Genomic DNA, 15,015 nt, shown 5'->3' with positions numbered 1-15,015 from the left:
TGAAGCAGATGAATATCGTAGACTGCTCGGAAAGAAGCGTCAGAAGATTTTGTGCTGGACACGACCTAAAGACCAGTTTCAGACATTTAAATACACATAAGCACTTGTAAAACAATACATTTGGAGTTTGTAAAATACACACTGATGTCTGTGGAAGCAGCAATAACAATCTATTCAAATATAATTTGACGACGTGTGTTATTCACATCAGACAAACATAGTGGAAGTAACTATAAAGTTTACTCTATTCTTCTCGGAGTTCACCGGACACTTTCTTGCATGTACTTCGGGAGAAACTGATGACAGACAGGACTCTCTGAACTGTGTCGCAAAGAAACATGGTGGCGCCCATCTCACGTTATAGATCAAGATTATTTATAAAGGTTTTTAAACGACCAAACACACTCACTTACACATTTTTGAGAATCGGAATATAAGATAGTTGATGACATGGTAAGCAAGTTTGTGAATATTTTGAAATAAAAAAGGAAATTAAGGCGATCTGATCATACAGTGTTATTGTGGCTGCGGTGTGTCACGTGACAAATGACGCGTCGCCATGGAAACATTAAGCGGGAATGTTATAAAATAACAGTCGCCTTGAAAAAAACAATTGCAGCCAGTAATGAAGGGATAACCTGCTGAATTGATTTCTCTTCTTTTCTTTTTACAGATTGCAAAGTGGCACTTTTATATCTTTTCTATTTTTGAAATTAGTAAAAAATTTGACAGCTGCACTTTTATTTTCTCTATTTTTTTTATTTCATGCAAGTTATGATGACACAGCTGCACTTTTATTTTCTTTATTTTTGAACTTTCTTTTATTTTATGTATATAGTTTGTATTTTAGATACACTGCACTAGACAGTTGAGTATCTAGCGCACATGCAGAGTGTGTAGCATGTCATTGGGATTTAAATTAAATACAAACAATGGCCATTTAGCTTTATTAATGAATCAACATGAAAGCATCAAATGGTCAACAAATGAACTACTGCAAGTAATACTTCCATGATTACTGTTGTTTGGGGGAATTATGAAAGTATTTATTTCATATATAGTTGCTGTTGTGCTGATGTCTTCAGATCACCTGTAAACTACCATTAAAACTCATTTCATGGCTGTCAGCTGAGACCAACTTCATCATAAATCTCTCTACAGCACTTCATTATAGTCTGATATTTGCTTTAAATTTATTTCTGAATTTGTGCATTGTGTTTATTATTTTCTCTTTGATTTATTTATTTTTTTAATACAGAAGACTGTCTTTAATGTGGGACAACGCTCAGCTGGACAAAGTAATGATGGAATCAAAAACCAGTTGGACTATATAAATATATGGAACAAGTACTAATACTACACTCTAATATGAACTGAAAGTAAGAAATAAATACAAATCTCTGCATGTGTGACATTAGCAATAAACATAATAGATAAGTGTTTAATAATGCAGTGTTTAAATGTATTAGGTGTAATATCCTCGCTCCAGTGCAGCAGGTGACAGTAACTTCAGCTCCAAACCCTCCAGAAAACCCATGAAGAAGAAGAAAACCAAAGTAACCACGGAAAACACATAGATAGCAAGAGAAAGCATTGCTCATTAGATTTGATCCATGCCATGTCTTAGAAATATTTTTACAGATACAACTTTAGCACAGACGCTACTAAATTAATAGAAATGATAAAGTTTTCGCTGTGGTTTTCTTCAGAAAATCCTGCAGAGGTAGAAAAATAACAATTAGCTACAAAAATTGAACGAACAGTTTTAGCTGCACAAGAAGAATGAGCTCATTATTCATGTAAACATCGGTTTACTGAAAAGCTCACAATAGTGATGCTGAAAATGTCTGAAACCACTCACGACTGAACTGTGATATTTATCTTGAATCTTCTGTCAACAGGATTCAAACTCTGTCACAGTTTCCTTTATCAGAGGAAGTTATGATGAAAAGGAACAAGTTTGTTCCGTATTTCACATTTTAAAGTGAACTGGCCCTGCATGAGTGAAATATTGCATAGTGTTGGATTAGATATCAATATATACTGGTGTGTTATTTACTGCTGTGAGCTGATTTGGTGTTGATGAGAAATGTTCATAATGACATCTTGGGGAAGATCTCATTAATTTCACTTTAATTACAGACTGTGGTATCTTGGTGAATCAGAGCAAAGTAACTCTTTTCAAACTGTAATTGAAACACGTGTGACTGAGGTGTATAGAGGCCTGTATTGTTGTTTCCTGAAATTATCATGGGTTTACACAACAAGCTAATTTGACCTCAAATGGTTTAAAAAGGTTAGAAAAATACCAAAACCTGCTGGATGACGCACTTCCACTATCTGTCAAAACAGTATATAGCTTCACTCTTTGTGTGATTGGTATTAAATCAGTAAAAAAAAAAGGAGGAGCTTCACTGAAGGTATGATTGTTGTGGGAGGAGCTTCACTGAAGGTGTGATTGTTGTGGGAGGAGCTTCAGTGAAGATGTGATTGTTGTGGGAGGAGCTTAACTGAAGGTGTGATTGTTGTGGGAGGAGTTTCACTGAAGGTGTGATTGTTGTGGGAGGAGCTTCACTGAAGGTGTGATTGTTGTGGGAGGAGCTTCAGTGAAGATGTGATTGTTGTGGGAGGAGCTTCACTGAAGATGTGATTGTTGTGGGAGGAGCTTCACTGAAGGAGGAGCAGATCTTTAAAAGATAAATCAGTTACTGAGTTCATGATTTTAAACTAATTCACAACTATTTAACTCTTCATATTCACCTACCTATGCATCTTATAAATTAACTTTCTAGTAGATTAAATGCAAAATGTTTTATGCTCAATCACAAGTTGTATCTCTTTTTTATTTTTAATATTTAATATTTTTTCATATTTCAATTCCTAAATTTATCTTATCTTTCATTAATATATATATGTATATAAAAAAAAGAAACTGTGGAGAAAACCCCACACAAAAGACACAAAATATAAACAATGTAAGAATAAAAAATGACAGAATAAATATAGAAATGTGGAAAGAAACTGATTATTTGCATAAGGATATTTGCTGAGGGACTTTAATGAAAACATAATTCAATGATCTTTTCAGTACCCAGAAAAGGACAAATTATAAAACCTTTAAAAATAAAGAGCATTCAACTCCAAACATCTAAACAATCATACAAACGAACATAAAAAAAATTTTGTAAGTAGAAAAAAAAACGCAAAAAATGCATTTAGAAACAGTTGAGTTCCCCCTCCCCTTCCCCACAGCTGGTTTGGCCCACTGCCTGCTTTCCCAGTTCATCTCACCTACTCCACACACGAGTCAGGTGTGTGGCTGCGGCTCAGTTAATGTTGAACTCCAGTAAGTAGGGTACTTTATTCACTTTAAATAAAGAGATTCTCTTTAATGTAGTTGATGCAGACTCATTCATAAATTAGTGCGGCAAAAATACTGATTACCGATGTAATTTTCCATGAATCTGCTATATTAGCGATTAAAATATTACTTATCTAGTTAACGGTACGTTAGCTTGTTTATAATAGCTTGTTGCATAGTGCTCTGCAGCTTATGGGGGTTTTCCACTGACTGGTACCAGCTCGGTTCGGTTCAGTTCGGTTCTGCTCTGTTTCGGACCTACAGTTTTCCACTACGACTGGTTGCTATAGCGACCAAACATTCTGAGAAGCAGCACGAGCGGAGCGCTCTAAGCTGAGGCAAAGTCTCTTTAAGAACCATCAAATTCTCCAAAACGCTTCACTAAGCTTACGATTAAATTTCATATTTTAAATCACCAATGAAATCGGACAACAACTGTGTCATAAATGTTGTTTCTTTTGCTCAAATAGCGTTATAAAAAGCTTATTACTGAACCTGAGAAATTTTATATTTATTGTCTGCCCCTACTGTTAAATGAAATTTACGCCCGTGATCCTATGCTGAAGCTGTAAGAGTGTCAAAAGATAGGATTGATGGAGGAGGAGGTGGGTGTGCCACATTTATAAAGCTTGGATTGACATATAGGTTAATAGAAATGGGAGTTGATCAGGAATACATAGCGGTGGATGTGTGGGAAAGAGGGGAGGGGACAAGTGTTATTAACTACTATAACCCATGTACAAGGTTGATGATTGATAACTTATTAAGTATTCAAGTCAGGATAGACAAAAAGTAATCTGGTGTGCAGATTTTAATGCTCATACCCTGTGTGTGTGTGTGTTGTACAAACAGATGCAAATGGTAAGATAATTGAAGAATTGATGGATGAAAGAGAATTGGTCAGTCTGAATGAAGGAAAGGGAATAGACTAACTTTTATTACAACCTATTATTTGATGCACACTCCGGAGCAGAGGGGGGCGGTAATGCACCAAAAAGCTGGATGCCAACCGCCGTAAAACTGGAAAGAAGAAGAAGGAGAAGGAGGAGAAGAAGAAGAATAAGGTGATGGTTGATTGGGTCTGCGGGAGTTTGGGCGGGAGTTTGGTTCCGCGGCTCCGCCTCAGACTCTACTGCGCAAACTCTGGCTCCAGATGACGTCATTTACTCAAGATGGCAGCGGCCGTACTGAGATGTTTTGGCTTCACTTTTCTATCGTGGAAGGAAGCGGAGACGCGTCGTTCATCTTTTTTTACAGTCTATGATTCGGACATACTCCTCGCCTCGAACACTGTTTTTCGCATACTATATAGTAGGGAAGTATGCGATTTCGGACGCAGCAATTTGTTCTGTTTTTGAAGTCTAACAAAGCATCGGGAAGAAGTGAAATCTGCAGAGACAGAGTTTATTGAAGGACAGAGAGAACATGAGAGATCCAGAACCCTGCAGAATGAAACACACTGAAGAACAAACAGGTTGGTGTTTATTCTTCATCCTTCATCAATGAGACTGAAGAACAATTAAAGTTATCAGCAGTTCATCAGATTTAGTTTTTATACAAATACCTTAAGAGTTGTAAAAAATGAAATGGAAAAATTAAGCCAATAAATAATACAACATAAAACTAAAACTCAAATGTTCAAATGATGTCACTTCCTGGATGTTGCCATTATAAAGAAAGGGCTTTAAAAAGGAAGAAATAAATGGAAATTGTGCTGAGTAAAGAAATGTGGGCCAGTTTTAGTCTAAATAATTATGTAATTTATTGTTATTTTTTTTTTAAGAAAAGTTTATTTGTTAATATCTTATTATAATATATATTGTGTATTTGATTAAGCATCGAATAGTTCTCACTACAGAAACATTGGATGTAACTGTATATTTTATATAGATAATTGTACCTTATTTTGTAAAAATGTGTCAAAATGATCATAATTTGTTGTAGCTGTTGCCTTCTTTCATTTTTACCTTTTTAACTTTAATTTCAGATCTAACGGAGGAGAAACGACATCATGTCAAAACTGGAGGAAAAACTCACTCACAGACTGAAAGAGTTTCTTTACTGAAAAGAAGAGACAAGAAAAGTTTCACCTGCACTCAGTGTGGACAGAGTTTCACATACAAACAGAATCTCAATGTTCACATGAGGATCCACACTGGAGAGAAACCGTTCACATGTGATCAGTGCGGGAAGAGTTTCACACGATCATCAACCCTTAAGGACCACATGATCATCCACACTAGAGAGAAACTGCATGAATGTGATCAATGTGGAAAAACATTTTTGTGGGCTTCATACCTGAAGATTCACCTGAAAGTTCATTCAAAGGAGAAACCACATTCATGTTCTTTCTGTGGAAAGAGTTTTTCTCATCTGCAGAGTTTAAAACTTCATCAGAAGATACACACTGGTGTGAGAGAATATATGTGCTTTGAGTGTGAGAAGACTTTTATTACAGCTGCAGATTTGAAACGGCACCAGAGGATTCACACTGGAGAGAAACCTTACAAGTGTTCACACTGCGACAAGAGATTCAGTCAGCCAGGATCCCTGAAATCACATGAGAGGATCCACACTGGAGAGAAACCTTACAAGTGTTCACACTGCGACAAGAGATTCAGTCAGTCAGGAGACCTGAAAACACATGAGAGGATCCACACTGGAGAGAAACCTTACAAGTGTTCACACTGCAACAAGAGATTCAGTCGGTCAGGGAACCTGAAAACACATGAGAGGATCCACACTGGAGAGAAACCGTATCACTGCACTGCATGCAGGAAGAGTTTCACTCATTAGTCTTCTCTACAGAGACATAAAATAAACAATCACAATAAGTAGTTTACCGTCAGGTTCAGTGCCTTCAAGTGCTACACCGCATCTCTTCCATATGAATCTGTCATAAGAAACATCATCTAAATGTCACAGTGAATAAAGTTCATCTTCAAGACCAGCAGTTTCTGTGAGATTCAGATCAACTCAAAGATGGAGTTCCTCCCCAAAGAACAATATCTAATGTTTTATTCTTGTATACAGCTTTGCTTTATGATATAAATTATATTATTATGCTTTATCATGAGTTTCATTTTATGTTCAAAATGTTCTTGTTCACTAAACTGAAAAAGAGGCTGATTTATTTTTAATTTCATCTTTCATCTTCTGTTTTTTAAACAATTAGTTATTCTTCTGCTTTGGGTGCATCATATAAATATGATGCACTACTTCTACAAAATCAGTAAGAAAGGTGTTAATATGTTTATATTTTCAGAATTAGGTTTTTATTATGTCCGATCCACCGAAACACAATTTAAGTGGATGGGACAGTATAATTTTGGGTGATTGGGACCGTGCTTAAAGGCATAGCTAATTAAGAAAATGATTGACCTTGTAATAGAGATTGTATATGCTTTGTATGCCCTAACTCTGTGGTTTTCAACCTTTTTATTTGTGCCTTAATCAGCCACAAAAATATTCATGAACTAGATTTTGCTAAAATGAAAAATCTGATATATAAGCATATATATATATATGTATTTGCAGAAATAAACCATATTCATGTTTCAGTTAAAGGTTTGATGTGGTTAAATGTGTTTGTCAAACAGTTCATTGGTGATGGGGCCACACAACATACATTTTGAATCAGTGTACTTCTTTTTACTTGTCTATTTAATTTTTAAATGTTTTTAACTGTTTTCAATGACTTTTGGACTTCAAGCTGTTGAAATGTATGAATTGTGGATGGATTCATAAACTGAGAAATAAAGTTGGTAATAAAGTACTGGTAATAAATCAGTAGGCCTATATTTGAATGATTTCTGAAGGATCATATGACTCTGAAAACTGGAGTAACAGCTGATAAAAATTCTGATTTGCATCACTGAATTAAATTTAATTATATTTGAAAGTTTAATTATGTATTATAAATGTATATATGTACATAACCTCTGACACGGAGAAGAGTGAAAACTCCTCACATGACCGCTAAAGAACATCTGAACATAACGAAACAAATGCACATTGATGGATCTTCTTCCATCTATTCTGCAAAATCTAAACAAATAGTATTTAATATGTAAGGTACGAACAACAAACTGGTAACGTCATAGTGGTATCATCTACTGTAATTGAATCTATACCTGTGGAACCGACACACGCGGTGTTCATCTAATAAAGATCTTAATAGCTAGCAAACCATAGCCTTTGCAGATTTGCTTTCAATTGACTGTAGATCCAAAGCCATGTCTTCAACGCTCTTTATGCTCTTAAACTTTCTGTTACAACTCTGAGTGAGAACCGCTTCAGACACTCAGCGCGTGCGGCAGGGAACTGAACGAATCATTCAAACTGATTCGCGAACCGATTCACTGGTTTGCCAACTGGTTTGATCAAGCCTTTAAACTGAATCGACTCAAAAGAATGAATCATTCTCGAACGGGCATCGTTCATTGCCCAGAGAAAAGTAGACGGCGCGTTTGGAATAAACTGAAGCATTTTTAACTTGTATTGCATTAAGATACAGTAACGAGAGGAGAGTCGCCCACAGTAACGAAGTAAAAGTACCGTTTTTTCTCTAAAAATATAAAAGTACCCATTTTAAAATATACTCTAAAAGTATTAGTTACCCAAAAAATTTACTCTTTTTTTTTTCCCTATAAGTTTGATCGCAACATATAATCATTGCTGTTAATGGTGTTCACCGTCTGTTTGATTACATGACATTAACTAACTGCTTGATTTTTTACTGTACATTTCTACCATATGGACATCAACTTGAGATAGTCACCACTGATCAGCTATTACTAAATATAAAATGCAGAAACTTTAATTTTCTCTAAAGCTGCTTTGAAATGATTTGCATTGTGAAAAGCGCTATACAAATAAACTTGAATTGAATTAGTTTTACTGTAATGGCAACAAGTTACTATTGAAGCCAAGAAAAAAAACATTAGTTCAGAACAATTCTTCTGATTTGACCCTACTTTTGTTTTTGTGGTGACCACATTGATATACCCCATAGATATTGGTTCCCCAGACGTGGTTCAGATTCTACAGGGTTGATTTACGCTTTCTAGATGGATGGGACATGAAAAACATTTCACTGAAAAAGAATTATCACCGTTTTTGAATGAGAAACTTAACCTCCTCGCATTTTGAAATGTGAGATTTTTTTTACTTTTATTTTTTATTATTAAACATATAACATTCACAGGGGAAATAGTCAAAGTAATAAAATACATACATTTACTTTGTTGTTAATATAGAATTTGTCTACTGTTCGCCAAGCTTTACGCCAATTCACATCTCCATATACAGAAGAACAAGAGAGCTGGAGGATAAACACTGTTATTAAGTGTATTCCTAATATAGTTATTTGAGCGTCGACAAAGAAACAATTGACGAATTGTAATGTATGTCGTGTCAGTGAAGCCAACAGGTGATGTGGGGGAGTGGTTAGTGTGCTCGATTGCAATGTTGTCTCCGTGGGTTCGAATTCTGGGTGAAGCAATCACTTTTACAAAATTATAATAAACAATTAAAATGTGTGTTTTTATTGTTCTCTTCTTGTAAAGTTTTGAAACATCGGTCTGACATCTGAATGAACACTTTGTGAATAAGTGTTACTTTGGTAATGACAAATAGACAATAAAATACATCAAGCCACAATGTCTACAAGAGCCTCATCCAATTCCTTTTGTCTGCCTTATAAAAGAGAAGAGTAAAAGTTATTTTCAGTCAAATACATTTAAATTATTTAGATTGAAATAGTCCACAGCTAAACAGACTAATCTATTGGTTCATTAGTTTGAAACCTTCCTGAACAAATATGTGTGTATATACACACACACACACATAGATCCATACATATACATATATGTATGAATAAATAACTATATTGAATACATTGGCTAAGTTTGTGAGGTGCTATTTTTAAATATTCTCAGTGAAACTATTTTTAACACGATTGTTAATTGTGATTGGGATGTTAAGTTGTAGGGCTTAGGTTGACATAGGCCTAAGTCTTTTTAAAAATATGGATTTTCTAAACAGTGTCTCAATACTTTGTGATCTGACTTAGATTTCATGCAATGCATACCTTGCTTAGATGGCCCAGCGATGCCAATAGGCGGCCTAGGTGCAGGAGCAATGTTACCATCCTCTGCACCCCCCAAAAGGGCAGGATGAGTGCTCCTCAAATCAGCAGGTATGACACATCTCGAAACACTTGTGGCACGTGCCGGAGCTTCGAATCACCATAGTCACGTGACATGGGTGTTTCGAATCACGCTTCGGAGCAGTGTTTCGAAACATCTGCGCTTCGGGATCTCGACACCATGTTGAAACGTCAGTTTCACGTCAGCCATCCCTACTGGTTAGCCTAACTGGCTAAACAACATGCTGTGCAACTGTGTAACGTGCTGTTGCATCACATTTATTAAGATCAAGTTACAATAACATATTGACTAATCTAATTTCAGTGAAATGTTTGTCTTTTATATTATAATTTTCTATATGAAATTCTACATTGTTTATTAACTGAGATGTAGAGACATAAGAGCTTTTTGTGGGCCATATGGGGCAGAGTAGGGCAGAGTAGGGCAGAGTAGAACCCAATTCTACTCTGCCGCTGTATTACCACTTAAGTGAGTCCAGGACTTTGTGTCACGAATCCTGGTCATGCTCTTCCGTCAACTCGCCACCAGATGTCACTCACTCACCACATTGACTCTTACACTACACAGCACACTGGACTACAGTTCCCACAATCCATTGCACAGATCACAGCTGTCACCATTCACACATCACACACACCTGATTATCATTTCAATCACCACCACATACCATATAAGCCTGGGACTTGCTCTTGCTCAGGGCCGAGTATTGATCTGCGTTTAGCGCTCACCTAGCGCTAGCTGCTTTACCGTGCCATTCCGTGTTTCTGGTTTGTTTCTGTAATTGTTTAGCATTTATCACTCCCCAAGCGATAGCTACTCTACAGAGCCATATTCTTAGTCTTGTCTTGCCTTGTTTATCTTGCTGTGTCTGACCCTGCCCGTGCTTCCTGGATTAACCCTTCGCCTTGCCGTTTGGACTCTGTTCGCTCCCCGTTTGGATTATTGCTCTCTCTTCTGGATTATCTCTCTGCCTTGCCCCTTTGGATACTGTTTGCTGATCGCTGACCCACGCTTGCTCTACGGATTGCTTTGTCTTGCCCTTGCCATACCTGTTTGCCGATGTCTGACCCTGCCTGTTTCTGACCATGTTTTTTAATAAAGCCTTGCATATGGATCCGCATGTCTCACGTCTCGTCAGCCCGTAACAGAATACTCGGCCACACAAGGATCCAGCGGCTTTTCAAGAGGACATTGGCCAGGTATGGAGTCTGCATGGATGCTATTAACCCTCAAGCAGGGCTCGCGACCGCTCGAGGTTTATGTACAGGAGTACTTAGACCTCGCCTATGTTTCTGACCTGCCGGACTATGCTCTAATAGATTTTTTTTGCGAGGGCATTAATCAGCCACTCAAACAACAGTTAATCCGTGAGGGTCCCCGTGCATCACTCGCTCAATTTATGGACTATGCTTTGCTGTGTGTGGGCTCTTCATTCACTGTGGGTGTTTCGGAGGAACGCGACACCGCACTCACTCACAAAATGGCGGCAGCAACAGCACCCCTTCACGTCTCCGCTGTCAAGCCAGAGTCTGCTCACGTCTCCGCTGTCAAGCCAGAGTCTGCTCACGTCTCCGCTGTCAAGCCAGAGTCTGCTCACGTCTCCGCTGTCAAGCCAGAGTCTGCTCACGTCTCCGCTGTCAAGCCAGAGTCTGCTCACGTCGTCGCTGTCAAGCCAGAGTCTGCTCACGTCGTCGCTGTCAAGCCAGAGTCTGCTCACGTCGTCGCTGTCAAGCCAGAGTCTGCTCACGTCGTCGCTGTCAAGCCAGAGTCTGCTCACGTCGTCGCTGTCAAGCCAGAGTCTGCTCACGTCGTCGCTGTCAAGCCAGAGTCTGCTCACGTCGTCGCTGTCAAGCCAGAGTCTGCTCACGTCGTCGCTGTCAAGCCAGAGTCTGCTCACGTCGTCGCTGTCAAGCCAGAGTCTGCTCACGTCGTCGCTGTCAAGCCAGAGTCTGCTCACGTCGTCGCTGTCAAGCCAGAGTCTGCTCACGTCGTCGCTGTCAAGCCAGAGTCTGCTCACGTCGTCGCTGTCAAGCCAGAGTCTGCTCACGTCGTCGCTGTCAAGCCAGAGTCTGCTCACGTCGTCGCTGTCAAGCCAGAGTCTGCTCACGTCGTCGCTGTCAAGCCAGAGTCTGCTCACGTCTCCGCTGTCAAGCCAGAGTCACACCACGTCACAGTGCTCCAGCCAGAGTCTGTCACACCCAAGGATTTAAGGTCAGTCCTTCAAGTTCCCTGTCTGATATCCAGTGTGATGGACCCACCACTGATGTCAGTGCGAGTAGCTGGCATTCCCAGGGCCTCAACCCTGTCTGTTACAGAGACCGTTCCCCTGACCTCAGTACTTCCCGTTATGGCGGTTGCCATTTTGAGTGTGTGGGCTGCACACTGTGCTCCCGAGGCCTCTCCTGTCCACGAGTCTGCTCCAGTGCCTCCAGAGGTGGCGGCTTCCGCTGCAGAACCTCCCGAAGTGGAGGCTGTCCCTGAACTCGCTTTTTGCCCTGTCACGGCCACGGAGGCCGTTCCTGTACTCACTGTCTGCCTTGTCACGGCCACGGAGGCCGTTCCTGACCTCATGGTCTGCCCTGTCACGGCCATGGAGGCCGTTCCTGACGTCACTGTCTACCCTGTCACGGCCACGGAGGCTGTTCCTGAACTCACGGTCTGCCTTGTCACGGCCACAGAGGCCGTTCCTGACCTCATGGTCTGCCCTGTCATGGCCATGGAGGCCGTTCCTGAACTTACGGTCTGCCCTGTCACGGCCACGGAGGCCGTTCTTGAACTCACTGTCTGCACCGTCACGGCCATGGAGGCCGTTCCTGAACTCACTGTCTGCCCTGTCACGGCCATGGAGGCCGTTCCTGAACTCACTGTCTGCCCTGTCACGGCCATGGAGACCGTTTCTGAACTCACTGTCTGCCCTGTCACGCCCATGGAGGCCGTTCCTGAACTCACTGTCTGCCCTGTCACGGTCATGAAGGCCGCCCCTGAACTCACTGTCTGTCCTGTCACGGCCAAAGAGGCCGTCTGTGAGCTCACGCCCTGTTCTGTCACGGCTCAAGAGGCCGTCTGTGAGCTCTCGCCCTGTCCTGTCACGGCTAAAGAGGCCGTCTGTGAGCTCTCGCCCTGTCCTGTCACGGCTAAAGAGGCCGTCTGTGAACCTTCGCCCTGTCCTGTCACGGCTAAAGAGGCCGTCTGTGAGCTCACGCCCTGTCCTGTCACGGCTAAAGAGGCCATCTGTGAGCTCTCGCCCTGTCCTGTCACGGCTAAAAACGCCGCCTATGAATCCTCGTCCTGCCCTGCCACGCCCTCTGTGATTATGAATGCTCTCCCTGTATTGTCTGTCTCTGCTCTCCCTGTGTTGTCTGTCTCTGTTTCCCCCAGATCTCAGACTCTGCCATGGTTTCCTGCCCAGTCTGCTTCCTGGCGAGGGTTTTCTGCTCGGGTCTGGTGGTCGTCTGCCCCGCCGTGGTGGTCTTCTGCTCGGGTCTGGTGGTCGTCTGCTCCGCCGTGGTGGTCTTCTACTCCGGTCTGGTGGTCATCTACTCCGCCCTGGTGGGCTCCTGGTCCGTCTGCTCCGCCCTGGTGGACTCTTGCTCTGTCCTGGTCTCCGGTTCCGCCGGGGTGTCCTGCTCTGCCGGTTCTGCCTCAGTCCCTGGTCTTCCCACTTCCTCACGGACCTGGCCCTCCGTCCCTCCCCCTGTTCCGCCTCCGCTCCACCGCCCTCCTGCACTATATAGGAGCGTCTGGAAGCCGCTCCTTGGGGGGGGGCTATGTCACGAATCCTGGTCATGCTCTTCCGTCAACTCGCCACCAGATGTCACTCACTCACCACATTGACTCTTACACTACACAGCACACTGGACTACAGTTCCCACAATCCATTGCACAGATCACAGCTGTCACCATTCACACATCACACACACCTGATTATCATTTCAATCACCACCACATACCATATAAGCCTGGGACTTGCTCTTGCTCAGGGCCGAGTATTGATCTGCGTTTAGCGCTCACCTAGCGCTAGCTGCTTTACCGTGCCATTCCGTGTTTCTGGTTTGTTTCTGTAATTGTTTAGCATTTATCACTCCCCAAGCGATAGCTACTCTACAGAGCCATATTCTTAGTCTTGTCTTGCCTTGTTTATCTTGCTGTGTCTGACCCTGCCCGTGCTTCCTGGATTAACCCTTCGCCTTGCCGTTTGGACTCTGTTCGCTCCCTGTTTGGATTATTGCTCTCTCTTCTGGATTATCTCTCTGCCTTGCCCCTTTGGATACTGTTTGCTGATCGCTGACCCACGCTTGCTCTACGGATTGCTTTGTCTTGCCCTTGCCATACCTGTTTGCCGATGTCTGACCCTGCCTGTTTCTGACCATGTTTTTTAATAAAGCCTTGCATATGGATCCGCATGTCTCACGTCTCGTCAGCCCCGTAACACTTTGCATCTACAGTGATCATCACATGATCTCACGTGTTGACTGGGTTGCTTATTATGCCCTGGAGCATAACTTATTTTAGAGGTCCATATTAGAGGCTGACATTTTTTCGGGAATCCTGCGGGTCTAGTTTCTCTAATGGCTTTATGGATCAGGAACAGATCAGCTGTTATAACTTTGTGGAGAAAAGCATTCTTTGATAAACATAATCAATGAATACAAACATAACAGATTATTGAATATATGAATGCCAGAAGGGAAAACACTGCTGTAATCATATAAAATATTTATTATAGAATAACAAAGTGGACTGGAAGGACGAATTTAATAAATTTAATTAAGATATAGTAAGTCAAAGTGAGACAGTAGATGGCGGTCCAGCAGGATAATGCACCATGTCACAAAGCTCGAATCATTTCAGATTGGTTTCTTGAACATGACAATGAGTTCACTACTAAAATGGCCCCCACAGTCACCAGATCTCAAACCAATAGAGCATCTTTGGGATGTGGTGGAACGGGAGCTTCGTGCCCTGGATGTGCATCCCACAAATCTCCATCAACTGCAAGATGCTATCCTATCAATATGGGCCAACATTTCTAAAGAATGCTTTCAGCACCTTGTTGAATCAATGCCACATAGAATTAAGGCAGTTCTGAAGGCGAAAGGGGGTCAAACACGTATTAGTATGGTGTTCCTAATAATCCTTTAGGTGAGTGTGCATTGTGTTCAGTGGTGTAGTCTAATTTTTCCCAAAGTGACACCCCATAAAACAGTACTCACTAATATTATGCATCTACATGTAACTGACAGCATTCTGAAAGACTGCTTATATGATATCAACGTGCCAATTTATTATAAGCAACACAAGACAGCCAATGACATTTACAGCTGGGGAGACTGGACGGATTTTCTACTGAATATGATGTGTCTGTTGCAATAGTATCCGCCGTTCTCGGCTAAGATACACAAACAATATATTCAAAACATACGAAAACAATCAGAAGCGAAATCTTCAGGGGTGAGCTAATGCCAAAAATAATAAACAAACAGA

At 41.2% G+C, this 15,015-nt stretch overlaps 1 protein-coding gene and 1 long non-coding RNA gene across 3 annotated transcripts in view; both read left to right on the top strand.

The window, feature by feature from the left end:
- LOC306874479 (NACHT, LRR and PYD domains-containing protein 3-like) overlaps positions 1-15,015 on the top strand; it is a 181,004-nt gene that overhangs the window by 100,732 nt on the left and 65,257 nt on the right. The window lies entirely within an intron of this gene.
- LOC306874502 lies at positions 4,392-7,149 on the top strand. Its single transcript, XR_013784631.1, has 3 exons — positions 4,392-4,835; positions 5,349-5,871; positions 6,041-7,149. It is a non-coding gene; the product is annotated as an uncharacterized lncRNA (long non-coding RNA).

Source organism: Barbus barbus (assembly GCF_936440315.1).
Source record: "Barbus barbus genome assembly, chromosome: 9".
Classification (NCBI taxonomy): Eukaryota; Metazoa; Chordata; class Actinopteri; order Cypriniformes; family Cyprinidae; genus Barbus; species Barbus barbus.
The sequence above is the reverse complement of the archived record's forward strand: the minus strand, read 5'-3'. Positions and strand labels throughout refer to the sequence as shown.